We start from the raw sequence: 26,212 nt of genomic DNA, 5'->3' as shown, positions 1-26,212 counted from the left end.
ATGCTTCACCTTTAAATGAGCTTCTGTTAGTCCTCAGCAATACCAACCACTGAGAGGGTATATTTCCCCCTAATGTAGCATCTGCTTGATGCACGAGCTCACCAAAGAATAGTCCTTCAGAGTCGAAGTCTTAGCTTGAAGACTATAACTATCTGTGAAACTGGTCCATGATACCTCAGAGGAGAAACTTTCACAGCATAACAACCCCTGTTCATCAGGACTGTGGAGCTTGTGAGAGCAGGAGATGGACTTTCTATGCAGTAAGGCCAAGGTTTTGGAGCATAAGCCTAGAGGTGACTAAAACAGCCACCGATCTCCGTGCCTTTAGAAAAGAGTGTAAAGTAGAGGGAGAGAAGGAAACTTCTTTTGAAATGTAGTCTCTACTTCCCTCAAGAAAGTAGGGAGGAAAATGTAACAATTGGTCTATTTTAGTTATGCCCTGGAAGATGCTCAGATCCTACAGCAGTGAGTGCTATTATAGGATCTTAGAAAGATCAGTGGGAGAGAACAGGATCTGCATCTACCAGACAAGTTCTTCCAGCTCTTGAACTGACCAAGAAAAGATTTGCTCAGCCCTTGTCATTAGTCCAACTCCCTGAGGTGTGAGGCTCCTATCCTATCCTGCTATTCTAGGGGTTTCCTGCACATGGAAACTCCCTCTGTTGGGGAACGTGCTCTCTTGGTTGGTCCTGAATATAATAGCCAGGGCTTGACCATAGCCAGCTCAGTCTTCCAGCTGGGTCCTGTCTTTAAAAGGTGTGGGGAAGGGTGCAGGTGAGAAGAACACAGGAAAGGTCATGCCTGACCAGAGCACAACTCCATCTCGTCCAGTCTCTTGTTTTGGGCAGCAGCCAGTAATAAAAGCCTCAGCTGTTGCAAGAAACACTGCAGTGAACAGTTACAGAATAAACTTGCCTTTAGGCTAAAGTTTCTTCATAATGCTATCTGTTAGAGGTTATCCTGATGCAGGAGGGTTTATAGTCTTTCTTGGGGGGTTGGAGGGAAGGATGCACCAGCAAAGGTGTGAGGTTTGAAGGGAGGGGGAGAGCAATGTGGGAGGCAGCAGTGAGAGGAGGGTGAGCAGGAGCACATTGAGGGAAGGAGGCATACAGCGGAGATGTGGGGGGTGAGAGGAAGTAGTAGCCGTAGTAAAGGCGGGTTGAGGATAGGACCCCTGGGCGACGCAGGGTGAGAGGAAGCAACCCGTGTACACAGGTGAGGAGGCGCTAGTGGGCGAGAAGCAGTGGGGTGTGTGGGTCGGGGGAACGATTGGGGGAAGCAGTATATGGGGAGAGAATGGGAGGAGACAGCAGCGAGGAGGGGCTGTGGGAGGACGCAACAGGGCTGGGTGGAGGGAGGGGACGGGCAGGGGCTGGGGTGCAGGAGCCTGGCCGGGCTGGGGGCGGGAGGGGGTCGCGTGCAAACCCTCTTCTCCCAGCGCAGCCTCGGGCTAAACGCGCGCGAGGAGGCGGGCGCAGCCTGCCCGTTAGAGCAACGGCAGCCGCTCGAGCTCTGACGCGGATCTTGTGGGGGCGGGAGGGGCTGGCGGCGACAGCTGCTGAGCACTGGGGCTTCTCCCGTTGACTCAGCCCTGGCAGGAGGCTGCTGCCGCCCGTGCACCTCCTGCGCCGGAGAGCTGGCTCTGGGCACTGCTCCCTCAAGCCAGCGCCTGCTGCTTTGCCCGCTCCTCCCGGGCTGTGCCGGGCGCAGGGTCCCGCAGCCCGCCTGCCGCGGGAAGAGCGCTGCCGTACACGGTGGTTTCCTATCGAGGTGGTTTTGCTGGTCCCTGTGAACCGCCCGCCAACGTCTGTCGCTGTCCAGCCGCGGTGACCCCCGGCGGCGTTACGAGAAGGGGGGGGGCAGGTTGGCGAGCTTGGCAGGAGTAGCCACATGCATCTCCTCGTCTGCAACGACTGCACCTGCGAGTGAATGAAGCTGCTGCACTGAGGAGGGCCGAGAAAGACACGCAGCGGCTCCAGGGGTCCTGATCATCTCGCGGGTCTCGGCCTCCCCGCGCCTTAACCTCCCAAACCCGCTCCATGCGGGAGCCGAAGAGGATCTCCCCGCATGCCCTTGTGGAGGCCCACTTCTACACCCCCCACTGACAGGTACTGTGGGGCGGGGGCAGCCTGGCCCCTCTGTGTGCGTGTGTCTCCTCTCGCCTTCTCTTCCCAGGGATTTATTGGATGAAGATTTTTATTCTTTTTTTTTTTTGGTTGGTTGGTTGCTGGTCGGTCTGTGGGGTGGGAAAGGAGAGAGACTTCAGCTGACACGGTGCCTGTGCTCCAGAGCTTCCCTGGCGTTACTCTCTGCCTCGTGGGGAAATATCCAGCTGTTCATCTGAAGGGCATTTACATCATGGTTTAGCGAGGGATCTCCCACGAAAAAACTCCCCCTCCCCTTTTCTCTAGCTCCTTCCCCCCCCCCCAAACAACGGACCCAAAACCTTAGGAATAACCATTCCAGCTGCTTATCTCCGGGCAGCGGAGACTGATGGACAGTTCCTCCACTCTGCAATGTGAGTATGTGCCTGCTGCCTTGGAGGAAGGGGCAGCTGCTGCTCCCCTTGTGGAGGCGTGTGTGGGGGTGTACCAGCGACATGCAAGCAGCAGCGCACAACGCTCCAGTCTCCTGCATGGGCAGCGGTGATCCTGGAGGGAGCAGCTCCTTGTGGCTTCGCTGCCCGCTGGGTGTGCTGCTGCCGGTTGCGGGGATGGTGGGATGGAAGGGAAGCGGTGTCCTTGGGTGTGATGGTACCTACCAGATTAAATCGCGTTAGGAAAGCAGCTACTGCAAGGAAGGATGGCTGTGAATACCTCTGCTAGTGTGCACCCCCAGTAACGCTTTACCCCTCCCCCCAAAAACCCCATGTGCAGAGAGTAGGGAGAGGGTGGAAGGGACGATCCTGCTCCCGAGCGGGGTTGCCCCTTTTGGGCTCAGCATGGAAAGGAAATGCTGGGCAGTCTCTTGCGGGGGAGGAGGCGGCGGCGGCGGCGGGGGGAGTCAATCGGTAATGGAAGCTCTTCCCTGGCTGCAGTCACCACTGACACTTGTGGAGAGGGAAATTTGCTGCCGCTCTCCATGCCTCTTTTCTTAAGATCCTGCTTGATCGTGACTGTGGGGGAAACAGGCAGATTCATTAAGCACATTCTTGTTTGGAGAAGGAAAAGGAGTGTGTGTGTGTGTGTATATATATATATATATATATATATATATATATATATATATATATATGTGTGTGTGTGTGTATTTTTCCCCCCAAGGCATAAAAGGTCCATTTTCAGTGATTCCAAACTGCCTTTGTGTTCCATGTGCAGAAGCTGATGAGCTCTCTGTTCTGAAATTCCACTGCTGCTTCCTTCTGTTTCCACCCCTAGACAGAGGAAAGGGCATTTATTTTAGTACTACAGGAGAAGAATAGGGTGGGAGGGAGGGAAAGGCAAAAATGTTGGCACAGTAAGGTGGGTATTTTTTAATGAGGAAATTGCCTTACAGTGGTGATCACATATGTGATCTCAGGAACCTCAAGGAGTCTGAAGTGCTATTTCAAAGACAGCCCTTTTTTGTAGTTGCTGTGTTGTGAAAATGTTTTTTATTTTTAATATAAAAATTGTTTACCATGTTGCTTCATTACGATCAAGTCAAAATATTGGAAATCTTTATCACCCAACTTGCATCTCACCTCATCCCACCAATTAAATTATTTTCTGATTCTAGAGCCATATGATTCTTGATTCAGGCATGTCTTCTTTAGGAACATCAGTAAAGAGACTGATTATATATAATCCAACTTCACTTCTTGATTCCTTCCTAATCATCATTCCAACGTTATGCTGACAGTGTGCTTGGGGTTGCTCAAGATTTAGATAAAGATACTGGGGGGGGGGAGGGAGTGTTAACTTACATCAGTGGAACTTCACTGTCAGTTACACTGGGGAATGCATTTGGCTCAGTGAATACTGTAACATCAGGGAAGAATTTGAACCATGAGTTACTCTTAACATACACCTATGTAAATAAGATCAGAATAAATCCCTGTGGGGCTTGTAAGATCTCTGTAGGCCATAACAATTGGTTCAGTATTTCCAGTGTTCTTACTAAGGAACGGACGGTAAGGGGCTATCAAAGCCAACTTTCTGGACACAGTTAAATGCTTTACTGGGTATATTAAAACGAAAGTAAAACACCTGATACCTCAGTCAGGGAAGACCTTGGGAGTTATTTTGTTTCTGACCAAGCCTATGAATAGACAGTGTATGTATCCTTTTCTCCCCCAGAATGCATTTAAAAAGGGTAAGTTTATAGGGTAAAATGTATTTTTGCAGAGATGGTGTATTTTCATTGTCACCACCTCTTGACCCTCTGAAATAAGATATTAAGCTTAGCAATCCTCCTGGAAAGGTCTGTGCCCTTTCCAATCTTCATATCTTAACTTCTGCTGAACTTCTAATGATTAGAAACAAATACTGATACAGTCATTTTGAAATACTAATATTGCCACCTTTCCAGAAAGATGGGCTTAATTTATTCCCTGTATGCCTTGACTTCCCTCACCTCTATTCTAAAGCATGGTACTTTTAAACAGTAACCAATTTGGGGAAGCTTGGTGTGTTAGGGATATAAGTTCACTGAAACACTTGGTTTCTTACAACTCCAGGAGGTTGAGAATAAGTATGCACCAGGTCCTAGTCCTATTAAAATCAGTAGCAAAACTCCACTGATTTCAGTGGGAGCAGGATGGGGGCCTACATGCTGGTTCAATGGGCTTGGATCTTCTCCCTCTAATACTGGCATAGCACCATTTGCTTAAATGGGAGGTGGGGCATTCCTATTTTACCCTGGGGCAAATGAAAGCAGAATCAGGCTTTTGTTGTATTTTAAGGAGTAGTCTGGTTGAGTTAGGTTTTTTTTCTGTGAGGCAGGGCTAGTGAAAGGTTATAACAACAGTGGAAGTATTATTAAAAGTTCCCTGAGGTGGGGAGGTAGGTGGTAGTTTTATCTTGGGAATTTTAACATGCCTGTTCCCATGGCAAAATGCTTAATTCTCTTATTCCATAACTTTCAGCTAAAAAGCTTTATTCCTATTTTTATTTATCCCAGTTTTATTCCTATTTTTAATTTGAACTGTTCTGGATAGTTTTAATGTGCAGAAGACTGTAATTTGAACTATATAAATTGCATTTTAACACTAACTTTAAATGATCAGACAAGGAAAGTAACTTGCAAAGACTAGCTATGTGAGTGTTTGTTTTATGCATCTATTCATCTAGAATTCAACAAGACATGTATACTTACCATGGCAACTCCTACATCAAATGTTACTGAACATATTCTGTTTCAGAAATAGCAGCACCTTCTTAAAGAAATACAAACACTAACCTATCAAATTAATTTCAGTACATATATCAATAAATAAGGGAATAAAGTGTGTTGAAAAACTGATCTATTTTCACAAATTTTAAGTTTAATTTTCTTATAAATAAATTTTGGTTTCACACTATTTTTTATTTTCTTTTAATGAAAAGGAAAGAGAAAAGTAGAGTAATTTTTAGGGCTGTCACACGATTAAAATTAATCACACAATTAATCGCACTGTTAAACAATAATAGAATACCATTTATTTAAATATTTTTGAATGTTTTCTGCATTTTCAAATATACTGATTTCAATTACAACACGGCATACAAAGTGTACAGTGCTCACTTTATATTTATTTTTGATTACAAGTATTTGCACTGTAAAAAAACAAAAGAAATAGTATTTTTCAATTCACCTAATATAAGTACTGTAGTGCAATCTCTTTATTATGAAAGTGCAACTTACAAATGTAGAATTATGCACAAAAAAACTGGGTTAAAAAATAAAACAATGTAAAAGTTTAGAGCCTGCAAGTCCACTCAGTCCTACTTCTTGTTCAGCCAATCACTCAGTCAAACAAGTTTATTTACATTTGCAGGAGATAATACTGTCCGCTTCTTGTTTACAATGTCACCTGAAAGTGAGAACAGGCATTCTCATAGCACTGTTGTAGCCGGCATTGCATATTTACGTGCCAGATGTGCTAAAGATTCATATGTCTCTTCATGCTTCAGCCACCATTCCAGAGGACATGCATCCATGCTGATGACAGGTTCTGCTTGATAATAATCCAAAGCAGTGTGGACCGCATGTTCCTTTTCGTCATCTGAGTCAGATGCCACCAACAGAAGGTTGATTTTCTTCTTTGGTGGTTCGTGTTCTGTAGTTTACACCTCGTCCCTCTCAGATTTTGGAAGGCACTTCAGATTCTTAAACCTTGGGTCGAGTGCTGTATGTAGCCTTAGAAATCTCACATTGTTACTGTCTCTGTGTTTTGTGAAATCTGCACTGAAAGTGTTCTTAAAATGAATAACATGTGGTGGGTCATCTGAGACAGCTATAACATGAAATATATGGCTGAATGCGGGTGAAACAGAGCAGGGGACATACAATTCTCCCCCAAGGAGTTCAGTCACAAATTTAATTAATGTATTATTTCTTTAACAAGTGTCATCAGCAGGAAGCATACCCTCTGGAATGGTGGCTGAAGCATTAAGGGGCATACAAATGTTTAGCATATCTGACGCATAAATATCTTGCAATGCCAACTACAAAAGTGCCATGCGAACGTGTGTTCTCGCTTTCTGATGACATTGTAAATAAGAAGAGGGCAGCATTATCTCCTTTAAATGTAAACAAACTCATTTGTCTTTGCAATTGGCTGAACAAAAGGTAGGACTGAATGGACTTGTAGGCTCTGAAGTTTTACATTGTTTTGTTTTTGAGTGCAGTTATATCTACATTTGTAAGTTGCACTTTCAGGACAGAGATTGCACTACAGTACTTGTATGAGGTGAATTGAAAAATACTATTTATTTTGTTTTTACAGTGCAAATATGTTGTAATAAATAATATACACTTTGATTTCAATTACAACACAGAATAGAATATACATGAGAATGTAGAAAACATTCAAAATATTTAATAAATTTCAGTTGGTATTCTATTGTTTAACAGTGTGATTAAAACTACGATTAATCACGATTAATTTTTTTGTTAATCACATGAGTTAACTGTAATTAATTGACAGCCCTAGTAATTTTCTTTCATGTGATTCCAACAAAAGGAAGCTACTTTGTTTTCAAACATATCCTGTATTTTAAGATCTGAATGAATTTAAGTTGATGACCATGTAATCTTGATATGCACAAAGAGGGTTCATTTTCCTGTAATTGTAATAATTACAGGAAATTTCCTTTTAGATCCATTTGAGTTTTCACCCTTCACCAACACTTGGCATATAATACTTTGGTTTTTTGTTTTTATTTTATTTTTAAACCATGCAAACATCCACTCTCAGGTGTGTGCAACATCTTGGATGGTTTGTGTGTGTCCTGCCCTGATGCAACACACCCTACATGCCACAGCAGCGTAAACTTCACTGAGCAGGACTCCATCCCACACAGAAGATGTGCATCTTCATATCTGGTAATGGTACTACAATGATGCCATTCTCTGTGGCAGAATGTGGCCTTCACTACAGAAGGTAGTGTGGAAGTTATTACAAAGTTACTTACCAGTAATTTCTTCTGAGATTACCACAGTCTTCCATTGTGCTTAGAAAAAGGATAGCTTTTTCTAAAAAAAAAAAGGATAAAGGAGACCCGCTGCCCACCTCCCCCAAAGGGGCGCACAGAGATATGCCAGCAGCAGGGCTAAGGCGGCTCCCTGCCCACTCTGCCTCCCTCCCTCCACGCCGCTTCACTCCTGGAAGCGGCCTGCATATCCCGGTGGCCCCTGGTGTGTGTGTGTCTGTCTGTCTGTCTGTTTGTCTGTCTCCGTGTGCTTCCCTGCTCCAAGCGCTGACTCTGCAGCTCCCAGTGGCCAGGAACTGTGGCCAATGGGATCTGCAGGGGCGGCACCTGCGGGCAGTGGTGCACGGAGACCCCCCCCGGTTGTCTTCCCCCTACCCCTACCTAGGAGCCGCTGCCGGACGGGTGTGTATGCCAGTCACTTTGGAAGCCATGCTGCCTGAGGTAAGCACCGCCCCCCTACCTCCCAGCTCCCTGCCCCAGCCCAGAGCCTGCACCCCCTACTGCACTGCAACCCCCTGCCCCAATCAAGGTACCTCACTTTATTTTCATTTACTTCACTTCACAGGGGGAGTCCTGAAAATGAAGCTGGGCCCCACTAACTCTAAATCTAAATCTGCCACTGCTCAAGTGCTGTTTTTCCCTTCAAGGTTTCACTGCTGCAGCTGTATAATTTGGGTTTTTTTTAAAAGTGTATTTTAAATACAAATTCACAAACTTGGAAATTGAAAGGCAAGTCTGACATAAGACATTCTGCCCAGTTACGTTGATGTAAATTCTGAGTAATTCTGTTAATTCTGTAGCTATTACTCTGGATTTACAGCTGTGTAACTGAGCAGCATGTGGCCTCCTGACTTCAGCTCATGGAGTTGAGGCACAAGTCAAAGGCAGAGGATAAGTCCCTGGAAAAATCATGGAGCAGGTCTTCAAGGGACCCTTTTTGAAACACTTGGAGGAGAGTAAGGTGATCAGGAATAGTCAACATGGATTCACCAAGGGCAAGTCATGCCTGACCAACCTGATTGCCTTTTAAGATGATAAAACTGGCTCTGTGGATATGGGGAAAGCAGTGAGTGTGATATATCTTGACTTTAGAATGCCTTTGATACGGTATCCCACAGTATTCTTGTCAGCAAGTTAAAAAAGTATGGATTGGATGAATGGACTATAAGGTGATAGAAATCTGGCTAGATTGTTGGGCTCAATGGATAATGATCAATGGCTCGATGTCTAGGTGGCAGCCTGTATCAAGCGGAGTACCCAAAGGGACAGTCCTCGGGCTGGTTTTATTCAACATCTTCATTAATGATGGGATGGATTGCACCCTCAGCAAGTTCGTGGATGACACTAAGCTGGGGGGAGAGGTAGATACGCTGGAGGGTAGGAATAGGATCCAGAGTGACCTAGACAAATTAGAGGATTGGGCCAAAAGAAATCTGATGAGGCAGAACAAAGACAAGTGTAGAGTCCTGCACTTAGGACGGAAGAATCCCATGCACCACTACAGGCTGGGGACCAACTGGATAAGCAGCAGTTCTGCAGAAAAGAACCTGGGGATTACAGTGGATGAGAAGCTGGATATGAGTCAACAGTGTGCCCGTGTTGCCAAGAAGGCTAATGGCATATTGGGCTACATTCGTAGGAGCATTGCAAGCAGATTGAGGGAAGTGATTATTCCCCTCTATTCGCCATGGTGAGGCCACATCTGGAGTATTGTGTCCAGTTTTGGGCCCCCTACTACAGAAGGGATGTGGACAAATTGGACAGAGTCCAGCGGAGTGCAACAAAAATGATCAGGGGGCTGGGGCACATGACATATGAGGAGAGGCTGAAGGAACTGGGCTTACTTAGTCTGCAGAAGAGAAGAGTGAGGGGGGATTTGATAGCAGCCTTCAACTACCTGAAAGGGGGCTCCAAAGAGAATGGAACTAGGCTGTTCTCAGCAGTGGCAGGTGACAGAAAAAGGAGCAATGGTCTCAAGTTGCAGTGGAGGAGGTCTAGGTTGGATATTAGAAAACACTATTTCACTAGGAGGGTGGTGAAGCACTGGAATGGGTTACCTAGGGAGGTGGTGGAATCTCCATCCTTAAAGATTTTAAAGGCCCAGCTCGATAAAGTCCTGGCTGGGATGGTTTAGTTGGTGTTGGTCCTGCTTTGAGCAGGGGTTGGACTAGATGACCTCCTGAGGCCTCTTCCAACCCTAATCTTCTATGATTCTATGATTTAATTTAGAACTTCAGTCTACATTAATCTATTTTATAGTTTACAGCCTGATCTGTTAAAATTTTACTTAAATACTTCTTTTTGTTTTTGTTTCTCTGCTACTATAATTAATTTTATTAGAATGTTGGTGAATTCAAATGGCATATTTGATATCTGTAAGAAAAGTGGCATGCCACAGAGTATTATGGAAGAATATTATAAAAATAAGTAATATATTAAAGAACCCAAGCATTAGTACATTAGTTTAATTAAAATGTAGTGTGTGATAAATTACAGACTGGCCACTGTGGTACTAATTTATTATTATATTATGATAGCATCTAGAGGCTCAAGTGATGAGTATGTTACTGTTTTTTTCAAGGTACCAAATGGAACTCCTAGTAAGAGAGAGAAGCTGCTTGAAGACTTAATATTCTAAATAGGTGAAACAGACAAAGGCAGGGAGAGGGGACATATTATCCCCTTTTTGCAAATGAGGAACTGAAGCACAGTTCAAAGGTTTCATGTGAAGCCCATTGAAGTTGTTGAGATTCTCTCTATTGACTTCAGTGGACTTTGGCTCAGGCCCTTAAGTGACTTGCTTGAGGTCATGTAGGAAACTTTTGACAGAGCCAGAAACTGAACCCTCTAATACTCTTTATTTCTCTTACCTCACCTTATTCTCAGATTTAAAAAAAAAAATTCAGTCAAGCTTCAAGTACTATATATTCAAGATCTTGCCCGACCCCATCTTTCCTGTTTTCATTTTCTGTGTTTGTCTACTTCAGACAGGCACTGTTTTCATTTGTGTAAAACACCTTGCAAACATTTATTGACCTCCTTAATAATTAAACAACAATAAAAGGGCAGTTTGACAGGTACAGAACTATGATAGAAGGGAGACATAGGTGCCTACCTAATTATAAAGTATCAGAGAGGTAGCCGTGTTAGTCTGGATCTGTAAAAGGCAACAAAGAGTCAGATGCATGTGGTGGAAATTTCCAGGGGCAGGTATAAATATGCAGGCAAGAATCAGTCTAGAGATATCGAGGAATGGCAATATACAAAAACCTGTGGGAGAACACTTCAAACTCCCTAGACACAGAATAGCAGATGTAAAGGTATCCATCCTGCAGCAAAAAAAACTTCAGGACCAGACTCCGAAGAGAAACTGCTGAACTTCAGTTCATTTGCAAATTTGGCACCATCAGCTCACGATTAAACAAAGACTGTGAATGGCTAGCCAACTACAAAAGCAGTTTCTCTTCCCTTGGTGTTCACACCTCAACTGCTAGAAGAGGGCCTCATCCTCCCTGATTGAACTAACCTCGTTATCTCTAGACTGATTCTTGCCTGCATATTTATACCTGCCCCTGGAAATTTCCACCACATGCGTCTGACAAAGTGGGTATTCACCCATGAAAGCTTATGCTCCAGTACATCTGTTAGTCTATAAGGTGCCACAGGACTCTTTGTCACCTAGTTATAAAGATAGTCTTGGAGGCTGGAATAGTTGAAAGTACTGATTGCTTAGGTAATGAAGAGGGAGAAAGTTGCCTTTTTACTGCATGGTGAGCCATTTCCATATTATAGTTATGGTAGTTTCTGCTGATGTTATGTGGTAGGTGACAGAATTTTGTTTGTCTTTGTATTTAATTTTGACTCTGTGCTTGATAATTTGTATTGTTCATATGACATGCATTTCCACTTTTTTGGTCATAATCAAACTGTAACTTTCATTACAATAAAAAATATTAAATTTGAAAGGAAGCTGAGTACTAAATTGGTGGTTTTCAACAGTGTTCTAATCTGTGAGGTTTTTTTGCTTAATGAACGGTTTTTATTCATGCCAGCACTTCAGCCTAATGTTCTAGGGCTTGTGGGTGTTAGGGAACAGAACATATTTCTATGTCTGTGAATATGATCCCACACATTTTTTTAAAATGGGAAATTTTTTCACAGTCCTTATATGGCAAAAGATTTTTTTCTCATACCCATGAATGTTCTCTACTGCAGCTATTTTGCAGTTTAATCTTCCTGATGAGCTGTGTGCTATATGTTTGTTATGAATCAGATGTGAAATGTTCTTCATTTTTTTGCTGCGGAAAATAGCTTACAATATGACCTACTAAGTCATACATATTGTACAGGTTACTATCATTGGGAGAAATGATGCTCAGATACCAATAGGTCATCATCATCATGTTCCCATTATGTCTCTGGTGTTTAGGGCAGTGACAAAGCTCCTCCACTCCTGTCTGTTTCTGGCAAGTTTTTCAATGGTTCCCCAGCTGTGCCCCAGGTTTTACAGCTCAGCTTCCACAGTTCTTCGCCATGTTGTTTTTGGGCGGCCTCTTTTTCGTTTGCCTTCAGGTGTCCATCTTATTGCTGCTCTGGTAATGGAATCAGTTTCCGTCCAAAGCACATGGCCAGTCCATCTCCAGCGCCTCCTGGCAATGATGGTGCTCATATCCTCTTGGCTGCCCTGTGTTAATAGATCTTGGTTTGAGATTGTTCTGGGCCAAAAGTTACGGAGGATTTTTCTGAGGCAGGTTGTATGGAATGAAGACAGTTTGGACATGTCATACTTTCTCATTCCCCAGCATTCTGTACTATAAAGGAATGTTGAAAGTTTGCAGCTCTGATAAATCTTGAGTTTGGTTTTGGTGTTGTATTTTGATGATTTCCAGACTGTATTTAAGCTCCTGAAGGTGTTCCTGGCTTCATTGATTTTGTTCTGGATGTCCTGGCTTGTTCCACCATGCTGGCTGATGGTGCTGCCCAAATATGTGAATGTTTCTACATTGATGAGAACATAATCCTCTATCCATACTGGTGATGGTGAGGTAATATTAAAGGTCATGATATCTGTCTTATTGCAATTGATTTTCAGTCCAATTTTCTGGCTGAATGTGTTGAGTCAAATTGTTTTCGTGTATATGGTGTTGGGTATGTGATAGGCGAGCGAGAACATCTGCGAAGTCTAGGTCTTCAAGGAATGAGAAGGGTGTCCATTTAATGCCTCTAGGCATATCTTCTGTTGTACGGCACATTACCAAGTCAATGGCAATGTTGAAGAGGATTGGAGACATGACACACCCCTGACGTATTCCTGTTTTGACTTCAAAACTGACCTCACTGTAATTAACATTGCATGTAAAGTTGAAATAAAAGCTTTTGATGATGATTATATGGAATGCTATCAAAAGCCTTCTCAAAGTCTATTAAGTTTATGTAGAGCTGCTGTTGCCATTTTAAGCATTGTTCTGTTATGTTTCATAGAGTGAAGATCTGGTCTGTGCATCCACGCCCTTTCCAAAAACCAGCTTGCTGTTTTCTGAGAATGCTATCAATTGCCTCTGATGTACGCTGGACTATGATCTTACACAATACTTTGCTTGGCATAGATAAAAGTGTGATATCATGCCAGTTATTACAATCACTAAGAGTTCCTTTCTTTGGTATCATAACTATAAACCCATTGGTCCACTCATCAGGCACTTTTTCCCTTTCCCAGACTGATGTAAATAGAGGCTCCAGGATAGATGCTGCTAACTCAGGATTTACCTTGAACAATTCCGCATTCAAGTTATCCTTGCCAGGAGCTTTCCCATTTTTTAAAGATTTGATGGCTTGAATGATCTCTTACTTAGATAGGGTGTCTGTGTTGATATCAAGATCTTCTTCTGCCTCCTGGATGTTTGCTTCCACTTTAGGTGGCTCTCTGTTCAGCAATTCTTTGAAATGCTCTGTCCAGCATATTTCTTGTTCTTTTTCTGTTGTTAGTAGGTGGTCTTGTTTGTCCCTGATAAGAGTGTGTGTTGGTGTCTGCTATTTACCACTGATAAGCAGTGTCATTTTGTAGACTGTTCCTTGTTCACCACGAGCAGCTGCATCCTCTGCTTGTGTTGCCAGATTATCAATATAATGTTGTTCACTCTCACAAGGTATTTGACCTCCTGGTGTGCCTTGCTATACTTCTCGTGGTATTTGTCCTTTAGCTTCTGGGATTTTGCCTCTTAAAACGTTTTTCTTCAGGGGTCATCTGGTTTCTATGGTGTTCCATGTGCTGGGTGTAATCCACTCCTCCATTCTCTTCTGCCTGTAGCCTCGATAGGTTTCACTGCTCTGTTTATAAATTGCTGTTACTTTGCCCCACTTCTTATTAATCTCCTCATCTGCATTCCCCTCCTCTTCATCAAGGTCTGTAAGTGCCTGAAACCTGTTCTTTAACTGCAGAGTGAAGGCTTTCTGTATTTCAGGGGACTTTAGTTTGTCAATGTCATAAAGTCTATGTCTCTTGTTTGGTGGACCCACGTTTCTCAGTTTTAGCTTAATGGAGGCTGCCACAAGGTAGTGGTCGCTGCCAACATCTGCACCTCTTCTCACTTTCACATCTGTCAGTGAGCGTCACCATTTGCTTTTGATCATCATATGGTTGATCTGGTTCTTTATCTCTGCCATTTGGAGAACACCATGTCAGCTTGTGGTGAAATAGGGTTCCACTGATGACTAGGTCATTCATATTACAGAAATCAACAAGCCTCTCTCCATGCCACACCAATGTCTTCCCATTGCTCTATTGTTGTTTGTGTTGTCCTTACGGACCTTGGCATTCAGGTCTCCCATGACAATAGTTAGGTTATGGCATGATACTCTCTCTAACTCTGCCTGTAGTGCAAGGTAGAATTTGTCCTTTACTACTTCATCACTGTCATTTGTTGGAGGATAGCACTGAATCAGGGTGATATTATTGTATTTCCCTTTCAGTTTGCTTCTCATTAGTCTGCTGCCGATGGACTTCCATTCAAGCAGGGAATGTTCCACTCCCTTCCTCAAAAGGATGGCAACACCCTCATGGTGTTGTCCATCATCCCATCCAGAATACAGCAAAGTTTCTCCTGAGGCTGTTGTTAATCTTCCTGATCCTGTCCATCTGCTCTCACTGACACCCAGTATGTGTAAGCTGTAACATCTCATCTCTGTTGTGCCCTGAGCTAGCTTCCCTGTTTCATACATTGTCCGTACGTTCCAAAAAACAAGTTTGTTTTTTTCTTGGTGTTGATCACTTCAGTCCTCATGCCAGTGGCTTCCTTTTGGCTTTCACCACTGGCAGTCATACAGGTCATTGACTCCTGAAGGCCATCACACACACTAATGATCAACTGCTCCATCACTGTTTCTGTAACATATTTTGTTTTTTATGGGACAGGGTTGTTAGCCCTGTGCCTAATCCTCAACCTGGAGGACCAGGGTGTTTGTTTTGTCTGGCCCCTCCTCCACAGACCAATCCAGCATGGTTGAACCTACCAGATGCAAAAAGCCCCCACAGACACAGATTCTGGGGATCATTAGAGCACTCAAGCATCCCACCATGACAAGGCACGGACACACCCGAGGACAGATACCAATAGGTGTAGCCATCTAAATTGAAGTCAATAAGGGAGCCCTCTGCCTATTGTGGCCTTGAATTGTGACTCTTATCTACTTTTTTCTCTCTAGGTTGGAGGTAGGTACCGTTCCTGGAGTACAGCCTCTTTGACATTTCAAATGTGTGGTCTCTTGACCGTACATCCAACTGAGTACTGTAGGACAAGCTAAGATTTTTGTATATCTTGATAAAGTGACATATTGCATGACATGTTGTCTTGTGTAATACCAGAAGCTTCGTTTTCATGTCACACAGTATGTCTGGTGAAGTAAATGACTGATATTTGAGAGAGACAAGGTGGGTGAGGGAATATCTTTTATTGGACCAACTAGTGTTTTTTGTGGTGATATGTAGTCAGCACTGACTAAGGAAAGACATAATTGACTACAAGAATATGAAGAGTATAGCACTGAGGATCAAGCATTCTTTAGGGTCATCTATGGGGAAATAATCAAGAGTAAAGAGTTGAGACTAAGAACAGAAAAAATTAGGTTGTGTATCACAAAAAGGATCGTGATGTTGAGATGTGAAATTGCCTTCTAAAACTATGTCTGAGTCTCCATTTCTGAGACGTTATAACTAGAATATGGACAAAACACCAGAACTGCAGTGGATGCACTAAATGATCTGACACTGCAGTGATTTTACCTCTTATTTCTATGATTATGATAACCTCTGACATGTCATATGAAAACATGTTTAAATTATTGTAAAGACAGCATACAGTCTTGACCTCCAATCCTGCAGGGTGAATTCCAGTGACTAAAACAGATTTCAACCCTAAAAACACTTCCATCTTGTATACAGGAGGAATGTTAAGGGCCAGCACTCTGTTGCTTTCTAAATGTGTGATACTTGCAAGTGAGGCCTGGATGATGTAACTGAAAACTGATGGAAGTTCACTATATGGTCAGAGCTCTGGAGTGGGAGACTGCACTGCTGGAGCATGGTGAGGAGGCCAGTGCTCTCCATAGCATGCTTCCCTGGGGATTAGATGTGTATCTGTGTGAAAGTTAATGATACCTTTCAACTTCTGTTACACATCTGCACCTTTCAGAGAAGGAGAGTTTGCACAGATGTAATTGGAAATGTTAATACAGGGATCTGCTGTGGGACTGGAAGATGCAGCTAGTGAGGCTGAAAAGTACTTAGAAGGGAAAACCAACAAAGTTGAATCTAGAGTTCCTTCTGGATCCACTAGATTTACTTGATTTGAAAGCCACAGCCTGTGTCTCCCTAGTTGTCCCCAAACCTCATTCTTCCGTCCTCACCTCCTCCATCCCTCTTTTCTGCCCCAACATATAGGAAAACATTTTGGTCCCTCAGGTTCACCTCATGGAATTTCTTGAACCTCTGTGGGCCTAAAATATTCATGTTGTAGAATTGTCATGATCATTCTGGGATCATCACGGAATCCAGTCTGATTTACATGAGGAACACAGTTATAGAACTATAAAAATGTAGGGCTGGAAGTTCATCCCTCTGCCCCCAACACACTGAGGCAGGACCAAGTAAACCTAGAACATTCTTTACAAGTATTTGGCTAGTGTTGAGTAGAGCAAGACAATTACCTCCTGTGTCTTATATAAAGTGACAGAGTCCTGTGGCACCTTATAGACTAACAGACGTATTGGAGCATAAGCTTTCGTGGGTGAATACCCACTTCGTCAAAGTCCTGTGGCACCTTATAGACTAACAGATGCTAGACTGACGAATACCCATGTCATGCATCTGTTAGTCTATAAGGTGCCATAGGACTTTGTCGTTTTTTACAGATCCAGACTAACACGGCTACTCCTCTGATACTTGTCTTATATAAGACACTTCTATTAATATGCCCCAGTATATTAGGCTTTTTCACTGCTGCATCACATTATTGGTTTATGTTCAATTTGTGATCCACTATAATCCCCAGATTCTTTTCAGCAGTACTACTGCCTAGCCAGCTATTCCCCATTTTGTATTCATGGATTTCAGGGCTGGCTCAGGCACCAGCCCAGCAAGCAGGTGCTTGGGGCGGCCAATGGAGAGGGGTGGCACGTCCAGCTTTTTGGAGGCAATTCGACGGCGGGTCCCTCACTCCCTCTCGGAGCGAAGGACCAGCCACCGAATTGCCACCAAAGACTGAAGCAGCGGTGGTAGAGCCAAAGTCCCGCAGATCGTGATCGTTGCTTTTTTTTTTTTTTTTATTGCTTGGAGTGGCAAAAACCCTGGAGCTGGCCCTGATGGATTTGCATTTTTCCTTCCAAAGTGTAGTACTTTGCATTTTATTGAATTTGTCCTGTTGATTTCAGACCAATTCTCCAATTTATCAAAATCTGTTTGAATTCTAATTCTGTCTTCCAAAGTGCTTGCAACCCCTGCAGGCTTGCTGTCACCTGCAAATTTTATTATACTCTCTGCTCCATTATCCCAGTTATTAATGAAAATGTTGGATAGTACCAGACGCAGAATAAACCCCCTGCAGAACCCTGTTAGATACATGCTCCCAGTCTGACAGCCTTCCTTAGATCTGATGGATAACATACAGGGGCAAATTCTGTTCCCTGCTGCATTTGGGTACAGCTCTTTCTCACTTAAATGGGAGCATATTGCATCCTGAAATGAGTTTCAGTGTAAACAAAGAGTTATACGTACATATAATATGGATTTGTACATCTGTGAATTTTCTAAAATTGCGTACCTATGGGTATACCATGGAAAGGAGTTACTTTTTGAACTCTACTCATCTTATCTACAATTTATGATCAATATTAATATTTTTCCAAGCTTTGTTCATTTCTTTAATAATTATCTTGTAGCTCAATTGGGTTTTAATTTACATAATAAAATGCTTGCAATTTTCTTTAGATTATTGTTTATGAATAAAGGAGGCTAATCAGATCAAAGAAAGAAATGTCATCAAAAGGCATCTCACTTGTAATGCTTTTCACTTGTAGTACTAATATATTCCCAATTAGGAAGTACTGATTTAATGCAGTAGCTGTATCCATTACTTTCAGAAATGAACAACCCATGAAAGTTTCAGTACTGAAATTAAATGTTGATATTGTCTAATGATGGTATGTATTGTATGCTTAACAGCATACACATTTAGTTTATGCATGAAATGTTAGAGCACAGATATGTTGTATGTATAACCACACATGTGCTGTACGTAACAAACTGGTTTGTAACTGTCATCCATTGAGCAATGTGTGTGATTCAGAGCTACTGCCAGGATGAAGGTAAACTTCATAAGAATGTCATGGACATCAAACAAAGTAGGCACTTCTTTACTATGTCAGTTTAATAGTAATAATGTTTATCACTTTTAAATAAAGAAGTAGTTAGTATGTATTCTGTAAGGAAGATTTTTTGTTTTGTGTCAAAAAATGCAACTGTTTTTGTTCTTTTTCTGGGGTTACATTTGACGTTGCAGTAAATTTTATAAATACTGAAAGACTTTCCTGGCAAAGCCATGTTTAATATTCCTATGGGAGTATATGTGAAAGAAGTCATGATGATATATTTGATACATAAAATATATAAATATTAAAATGTCAAAAGGCTTGACTTGTTACCTTATGGAGGTTCAAAATCTGTGCTCTGGAAGCTCTTTAGAATAAACGTTTTCATACATGCTCCTAAGAAAATTATAGGGAAATGTACTTTTAAAAAATAATCATTAATACACCGCTGTTGAATGATTATTTCCATTTATAATGGTGATAATGTATAAACTATGACAAGTTAAAAAAATAAGTCATGAGACTGTCTCTCAGAAGTAGAGGACTGCTGCAACACTGTAATCATCAGTGCTATTTTTATGTGGACCAGATTTAACATAAATAGGTGCAATAAAACTGTCATCCTCTATTCAGTCCTTGCCCATGATATCTTAATTTTTAGAAAGTCTCTCTCTCCCTCTCCCTCTCTTTTAATTTTATACAAATACCATTCGTGGGGCAAAACCCCAAAACAATTCACTGTACAACTCACATCCTCTCCCCTATTCTATTTTCAGTTCATCTGAGTTTGTATGAGATGTCATAGTAAATAGCTGTATATACTGAAAAACATTTAATTAGCCCTGTTTCTCAGGTGCATTTCTGTGTAAGGGCTGCTCAATTTATAGCACTAGGATCTGATCCAAAGCCCATTGAAACAAATGGAAATCTTTCCACTAATTTCGGTGAGCATTAGATCAGGCCTCTGATTGGCATTAGTTGTCATGTCTAAGGCCTGGTCTACACTACACGTTTAAACCGGTTTTAGGAGCGTTAAACCGATTTAACGCCACACCCGTCCACACTAAGAGGCCCTTTATATCGATATAAAGGGCTCTTTAAACCGGTTTCTGTACTCCTCCCTAACGAGAGGAGTAGCGCTAGTATCGGTATTACCATATCGGATTAGGGTTAGTGTGGCCGCAGATCGACGGTATTGGCCTCCGGGTGGTATCCCACAGTGCACCACTGACCGCTCTGGACAGCAATCTGAACTCGTATGTAGTGGCCAGGTAGACAGGAAAAGCCCCGCGAACTTTTGAATATTTCCTGTTTGCCCAGCGTGGAGCTCCGATCAGCACATGTGGCGAGGCAGTTAAAAATCAAAATAAAGAAAGAGCTCCAGCATGGACCATGCGGATGTGATTGCTGTAAGGGCAGGCAAATCTGTTCTATCAGCGCTCCGTTACGGAAGACAAAATTCAAAATCATTTTTAAAAAATCTCCAGACAGACGCCATAGCAGGGACTCAGCTCACTGCTGCGTGACAAGCGTAACGGAAAGCCAAAGAATCAAATGGACGCTCATGGCCTGGAGGACTCAAGCTATCCCACAGTTCTTGCAGTCTCCAAAAAGTATTTGCATTCTTGGCTGAGCTCCAAATGCTTCTAGGGTCAAACACAGTGTCCGCGGTGGGTCAGGGCATAGCTCGGCAATTTACGCACCCCCCCCACCCACCCCCAGAAGTGAAAGGGAAAACAATCCTCTCTTGACTCTTTTACATGTCACCCTATCTTTACTGAATGCTGCAGATAGACACGATGCTGCAGCACTCAACACCAACATCCTTGCTCCCCCCACGCCATGGGTGGCTGATGGTACAATAAGATTGATACCCATCGTCATCATCAGGCTATTGGTACATGGGGCAGTGCAAAAGGACTGGTAACCATGCAGACTAGCATCGGTGAGGTCGATCAAGGGTGCCTGGCTCTAATTTTTCCTGGTAGATGGTACAGTATGGCTGATAACCATCGTCGTCATAGCAACAGGGGGCTGAGCTCTGTCAGCCCCCACCCTTCATGTGTAAAAAAAAGATTCAATTGCCCCTGGACTAGCAGAGGGATGCTGGGCTCCTCTGCTCCACACTCCTTACTGTCCTGTCTGGACTATCATAGCAGCTGGAGGCTGCCTTCCACTCATTTCTCACTAACAAGTCAGTGTGTCTTATTCCTGCATTCTTTATTACTTCATCACACAAGTGGGGGGACAATGCTACAGTAGCCCAGGAAGGCTGGGGGAAGAACGGAATCAACAGGTGGGGTTGTTGCAGGCACACCCCCTGTGAATAGCATACAGCTCATAATTTCTGCAGGATCTGACACAGAGCAGCTGCGCTCTCTGATACAGTGGTTCTCTAGTACACTTGCCCATATTCTAGGCAGGACTGATTCTATTTTTAGATACCCAACATGAGGGATTGACTCAGGGAGTCATTCCCAATTTTGGCTTTTGCGCCCCTGGCTAAGAGCAGCCAGGGGCACTTATGACAGCAACAGATGGCGCAGTGCAAAAGGACTGGTAACCATGCCCATCTTATTACCAATTTATGGTATGGTAGATGGTACAGTATGGCTGGTAACCATCTCTGCTGTCATGCAAAAGCAAAAGCATGCTGCTGTGTAGCGGTGCTGAATCGCCTCTGTCAGCGGCATCTAGTACACATACGGTGACAGTCACAAAAGGCAAAACAGGCTCCATGATTGCCATGCTATGGCATCTGCCAGGGCAATCCAGGGAAAAAAGCCGCGAAATGCTTGTCTGACGTTGCTTTCCCAGAGGAAGGAGTGACTGACGACATTTACCCAGAACCACCCGTGACAATGATTTTTGCCCCATCAGGCACTGGGATCTCAACCCGGAAATTCCAAGGGGCGGGGGAGGCTGCGGGAACTATGGGATAGCTACGGAATAGCTACCCACAGTGCAACGCTCCAGAAGTCAATGCTAGCCTTGGACCGTGGACGCACACCACCGATTTAATGTGTTTAGTGTGGCCGCGCGCACTCGATTTTATACAATCTGTTTTACAAAACCGGTTTATGCAAATTCGGAATAGTCCCGTAGTGTAGACGTACCCTAAGATTCCTATTCAGATAGCACTTTAACATGTTTAAAGTACATTGGGTCACTAATACAGTGGTTCTCAGACTTTCTTATATTGTGGATTGTTTCTTAAAGGAGAGGTCCTTTCATGACCACCTCCCCTCCCAACTCCAATTCTGCATCTATGCTGTGGCAATTGTATTAATTTGGTACTTGAGAAAATAATTTTAAGACAATAATGAGGCACGATGAAAAAGATTCATTTTGAGGTGATGCGTCTGGCTGCTTGCTTACATTTTGTATCATAGGGTGGAGAAATTAATGTTTATTAGGACTCTCACTTCCTGCAGCTTCCGCTATTCTCTTCTCTCTAGCTGATTTTGTAACTTAATTCTGGCCTCCTATGTGTTACTACTCCTCCAGTTTGGGTATCATCAGCAAATCTGGTCAAAGCAGAATATATATTACTGTACCAATTTTTTCTTGATTATGAAAGACATGAAGTAATTTCAGAGAGTACACAGGGATTATTTGTTTAAAGTGTAGAGATCAGAAATTCCACTGGAATCACCAATGGAATCCTAGAATGGGCTATAGGTATCAGGAAGCCTCACTTTATTGGTAGATGCTTCAGCCTTCTGCCCAAAGCAGCTCCATGGGCCACTGGGAGGTGCTCTGCAGAACACCAATACCCTGTGTAGCACAGTAGGAGAACCATTCAGCTAGTGTGTAATTATTTAGGGTACAATCCTGGACATGGAGTAGAGACCAGCTGAAAGGGTGTTCCTCTGTTGGAGTCAGAGTCCTTATTCCCAACCTGTTTTGGGGCTTATGGAGCTGGTCCAGGTTTACATTGAAAGTCACAGAGTGGGTGAAAGACATTCAAAATGGTCTGTTCCTTCTCTAAGATGCCATTTTGAGCCAGTGGATCTTGTGCCCACAACTCCTTCAGTTGTGAGATTTACTGGGGAGATGTGGAGTAATCTAGCATGATCTATCTATTTTGGGGTCAAATCCTTAGTGATGAGCAGCTGCAACCCTTCACTGACTTCAACAGGATGTGCAGCTACTCATCAGCTACTCAGTATCTCCCAGATTTTGGCCCATCCATTCATATCATCTGTGTAGCAGAAATACAGTATTTCTGCTGTTTGAAAGGTCTTCCTGCCCCATGCTGGGTTTTATAAGTACAGAGATGCACATTTTGAGCCTGCTTCTACTCCTATTGACATTAATGGCAGTTTGGTCAGTGATGACAGTTTGAAGATCAGACACTTCAAAAATAAAACCACTACCCAACATAAATGGTTTCTAATGCTCCTTCCCCCTAATTTTAAATAAACATTTCTTTTTCAAAAAAATTTATATTAACCTTTTGTTAAAGGGACAAGGATAGAAAGCAGGCCACTCATGATAGAGAATGAGTTATTCATAACTGCATTAGGATAGTACTTGGCAGTGGAGAGTGTGGAGAGGGTATAGGTGCCAGGATAGAGAGGGTTTGCTTTTGGTTAGATCTTGCCAAAGCTGCTAAACACATTTTGCTTAGATGAACTATTAAAAAAAATTGCAGTAAACCCCTTAATAATTAAAAAAAATACCCCAAACCCTAGTCAAATCCAATAGTGTGATTGGGAGACAAATACAACAACTGGAAGATCTATTAGGAGTAAGAAATAAGGGTGTTGGGCTCGCCAGATCTGGTTGCTGGTATACAACAATGGTACTCTTTTGATACATAAGGCCCAGAGGGCTGGAGAAGCCTCCACAGTCCCTTTAAGAGGGAGAGCCAGGAGTCTGGAAGGGAATGGGGAGCTCATCTGTAATTAACTCAATGTCCCTTGTGCAACTCTTGAAACAGCCCCCTCCCGCCCCACCCCCAATTTTGGGCTATCTGTTCATTCTTTCTTACCTCCAGGTTTTCATATGTAGATAGGAATAGCTCATTCTCTCTCCCTCCCCCAAGTTGGCTTACTTTTCATCTTTATACTTCTAACAATTATTTTGCAGTAAGATTTTTTTTTGGTAAGAAATCAGACTGTGGAGCAATAGTGCAGTTTTTCTGCACTCCCTGTCATGCCAGCCTTGACTATTGTGAGTACAAGTGCTTGAAAATCAGTTTTTCCAATAAAATATGTGTGATTTAAAAATAAGATTATAGGCATGCAATTTTAAGAATCAGTCAGATCAGTGGCTTTCCCCTGCATGTCCCTCAGAATTTTGCCAAAAGAGATTTTACTTGGCTTTATATATTTTGATATCCCTTCTCTAAATGGAACTAGTGTCTTCCCTATATTTTCCCTCCTAGGCCATTGAGCCAATTCTTCTATTAAGCACAAGTTACTCAAAAAAGTGAAAAGGGAGTTTCACAGAGATCAAGAAATAATTTTGCATTCATTTTACCCAGCCTTTTGGTCACAGTTAGAAAGAAAGGGGATCTTAATTCTTCTGTTGCCAGGAGGGCACTGAACATTTAGTTAATGTTGGCAGAATTTGGCAAGATGGCAGGCTATTTGTTTTATGTAATTGTGGCAGCTTCAAAATAGGTATAGGTCAAAGCTACAGACTTTGGATCCCAACTTTTCCTTTTTTGAGAGTGTTAAATTCTGGTATGGGAGGGGTGTTGATTTAGATTCATTTCTATTTCTAGAGGGACAGCTGCAGTGTACACTTCCAGGAGGAAATAGGGCACTTTAGACAGAGCAAGAGCAACTGTAGGAATCATCAAGCATGACGCTTGCACTAGCATAGGACTGCAAGATGGAGGTCCATCAGTATGTTCTCAAGAGCCAGATCTACGGGCATAGAAGTCTGGTTTTTAGCAAACTCCTTATTTAGAAGAACCACACTTAATTCCATAGTTTGATACTTAACTCTCATTTCCGGTAGATAAGAGTGTGTGTGTGTGTGTGTGTGTTTGGCTATACTTCCAGAATGGTTTTGAGAAATGCTACATAAAAGGGTTTTTTGTTCCACTGGTTTTCTGCTAATTTCATTGCCTCAATCCACTAACTTTGGTAGTATCAGTTTAATGACTTTTTTACATCAGAGTGACTAAATTAAAAAAACTCAAAGCAATTAATGTTAAAAAAATGCATTCTAGTTAAGAATTTTTCTTTGTAATAAATACTTACACTGCAATATAACATCCGTTTTTAGGAAACTTTTTAATGCACAAAAAGGATAAATCATAGCCTAACCAAAGAACAGATAAATCTGAACAATTAAATTACCCACAAAACTGCCTTTTGTTTTTTTAAATCCTTCATCCTTTTCTTACCATCCTTATGTGGTTTGTCCTCTTTTATATGACTTGATCTCATTTCTTTTGAGGCCAGACTTCTTCTAGGTACTGGAGAAATCCACATTAGTATTCAGTGTAACAATCTGTGTAGTCATCCTCAATTGTAAAACAAAACGAACACACACACACACACACCCCTAATTGAATCCACATTAATAGAGATTGCACAATTAAAATCTCGTATAGCAGACCTCAATTTCCAGCAGCAAGCAAGATGATCAGTATTAGAGTTAAACATCTTTTTTAAAATGTTCAGCATACTGTGATCTAGGAACTCACTTTTCCCCCTGTGGGTTGTCAGTTCCATCTGAAGGATAAGGATGCTGTGCCATAGACTAGTGTTCTGAAAGTGATTTAAATTGTACATTGTGCATGCAGGTTGTTTTTTCATATCAGCCTATCTAGTAAAATTTTAGGGAGCTTATGTAAGTTTGGCACATGATGTTGGTAAGTGCTTACATGAAGTGTGAAAGCTAATGAATATATTGGAGAAATCATAGAACAGATTGTCTTGTGCAGACTGTCAACTTAGAAGGTCCCTCCCAGTTCTATGTCCTGTGTTCCCATAATCTTTATTGGGAAAACAATTAGGAATTCTTCTTTTGAGTAGCCGTCCTATAGATGCTCCACTGTAGGTGTGCTTGTGTCCCTGCACTGGTGATCGGAGAAGTTTGGTAGCAGTGTCCGTTCGGCCCGCACATACACTGTTCCCCCATCATTGTGCAGGTGAACCCCCTCAGTTCTTTATCAGCCACCCCTTGCTAGAGACAGAGCTATTAGCAGTCCATTCATTGGATTGTTAACTCTATTAGAATTCAAATAGCTAGTTAGTCCTTTTCTAAGTCTTAGAGTTCCTCTAGTTCTTTTTCTTTCCCAAAACAATGACAAAAAAGAAAAAAACTTTCCCCCTTGTCTGGTGATTGCCCCAGCATGGGATATGCCCAGTTCATCGGGGTTTAAGAGGTGCCTCTCATGCAAAGAAGCCATCCCAGTAGTGGATGGACGTTCCTGCTGCATCTGTTGCTTTGGGGAAAGCCACATTTCCCAAAGATGTGGTCTCTGCCATCAACTGAGGTCTGGATCTTGGAAGGACTGAGAATTTAGACTAAAACTCTTCCTCATGGAAGCAGTACTCTAACTGTCCTCTAACTGCACCAAGAGTCACCCAGGCAGTGTGCATCTTTCCCACAGCCCTTGACATCTAAGGACTGTGAGTCAAAGAAAAGCCCTCGTGTAAGGCTTAAAAAGGAGAGCTGTGAGTCCCCAGAATGAGCTCTGGACTAGCCAAAAAAGATCTTCAGCACGTTCGGTATTGTCGGCACCAATGGCACTGAAGCCATCCAGACATGGT

At 42.7% G+C, this 26,212-nt stretch overlaps 1 protein-coding gene across 15 annotated transcripts in view; it reads left to right on the top strand.

The window, feature by feature from the left end:
- The first annotated feature begins 1,431 nt into the window (after nucleotides 1-1,431).
- Nucleotides 1,432-26,212, top strand: part of LRRC7 (leucine rich repeat containing 7) — a 345,675-nt gene continuing 320,894 nt past the window's right edge. For 13 of the 15 annotated variants that reach the window (XR_005583710.1, XM_039484896.1, XM_039484891.1 and 10 more), the window contains exon 1: nucleotides 1,432-2,108. The gene's annotated coding sequence lies outside the window, so the exon portion shown is untranslated. Of the gene's footprint in view, nucleotides 2,519-26,212 lie in introns of all 15 variants that reach the window. The other 2 variants (XM_039484895.1, XM_039484892.1) reach the window with 1 other exon arrangement.

The sequence above is a fragment of the Mauremys reevesii genome, linkage group 8 (assembly GCF_016161935.1).
Source record: "Mauremys reevesii isolate NIE-2019 linkage group 8, ASM1616193v1, whole genome shotgun sequence".
Lineage (NCBI taxonomy): Eukaryota > Metazoa > Chordata > Testudines > Geoemydidae > Mauremys > Mauremys reevesii.
Note: the sequence above shows the minus strand (reverse complement) of the source record. Positions and strands in the feature narration are given on the sequence as shown.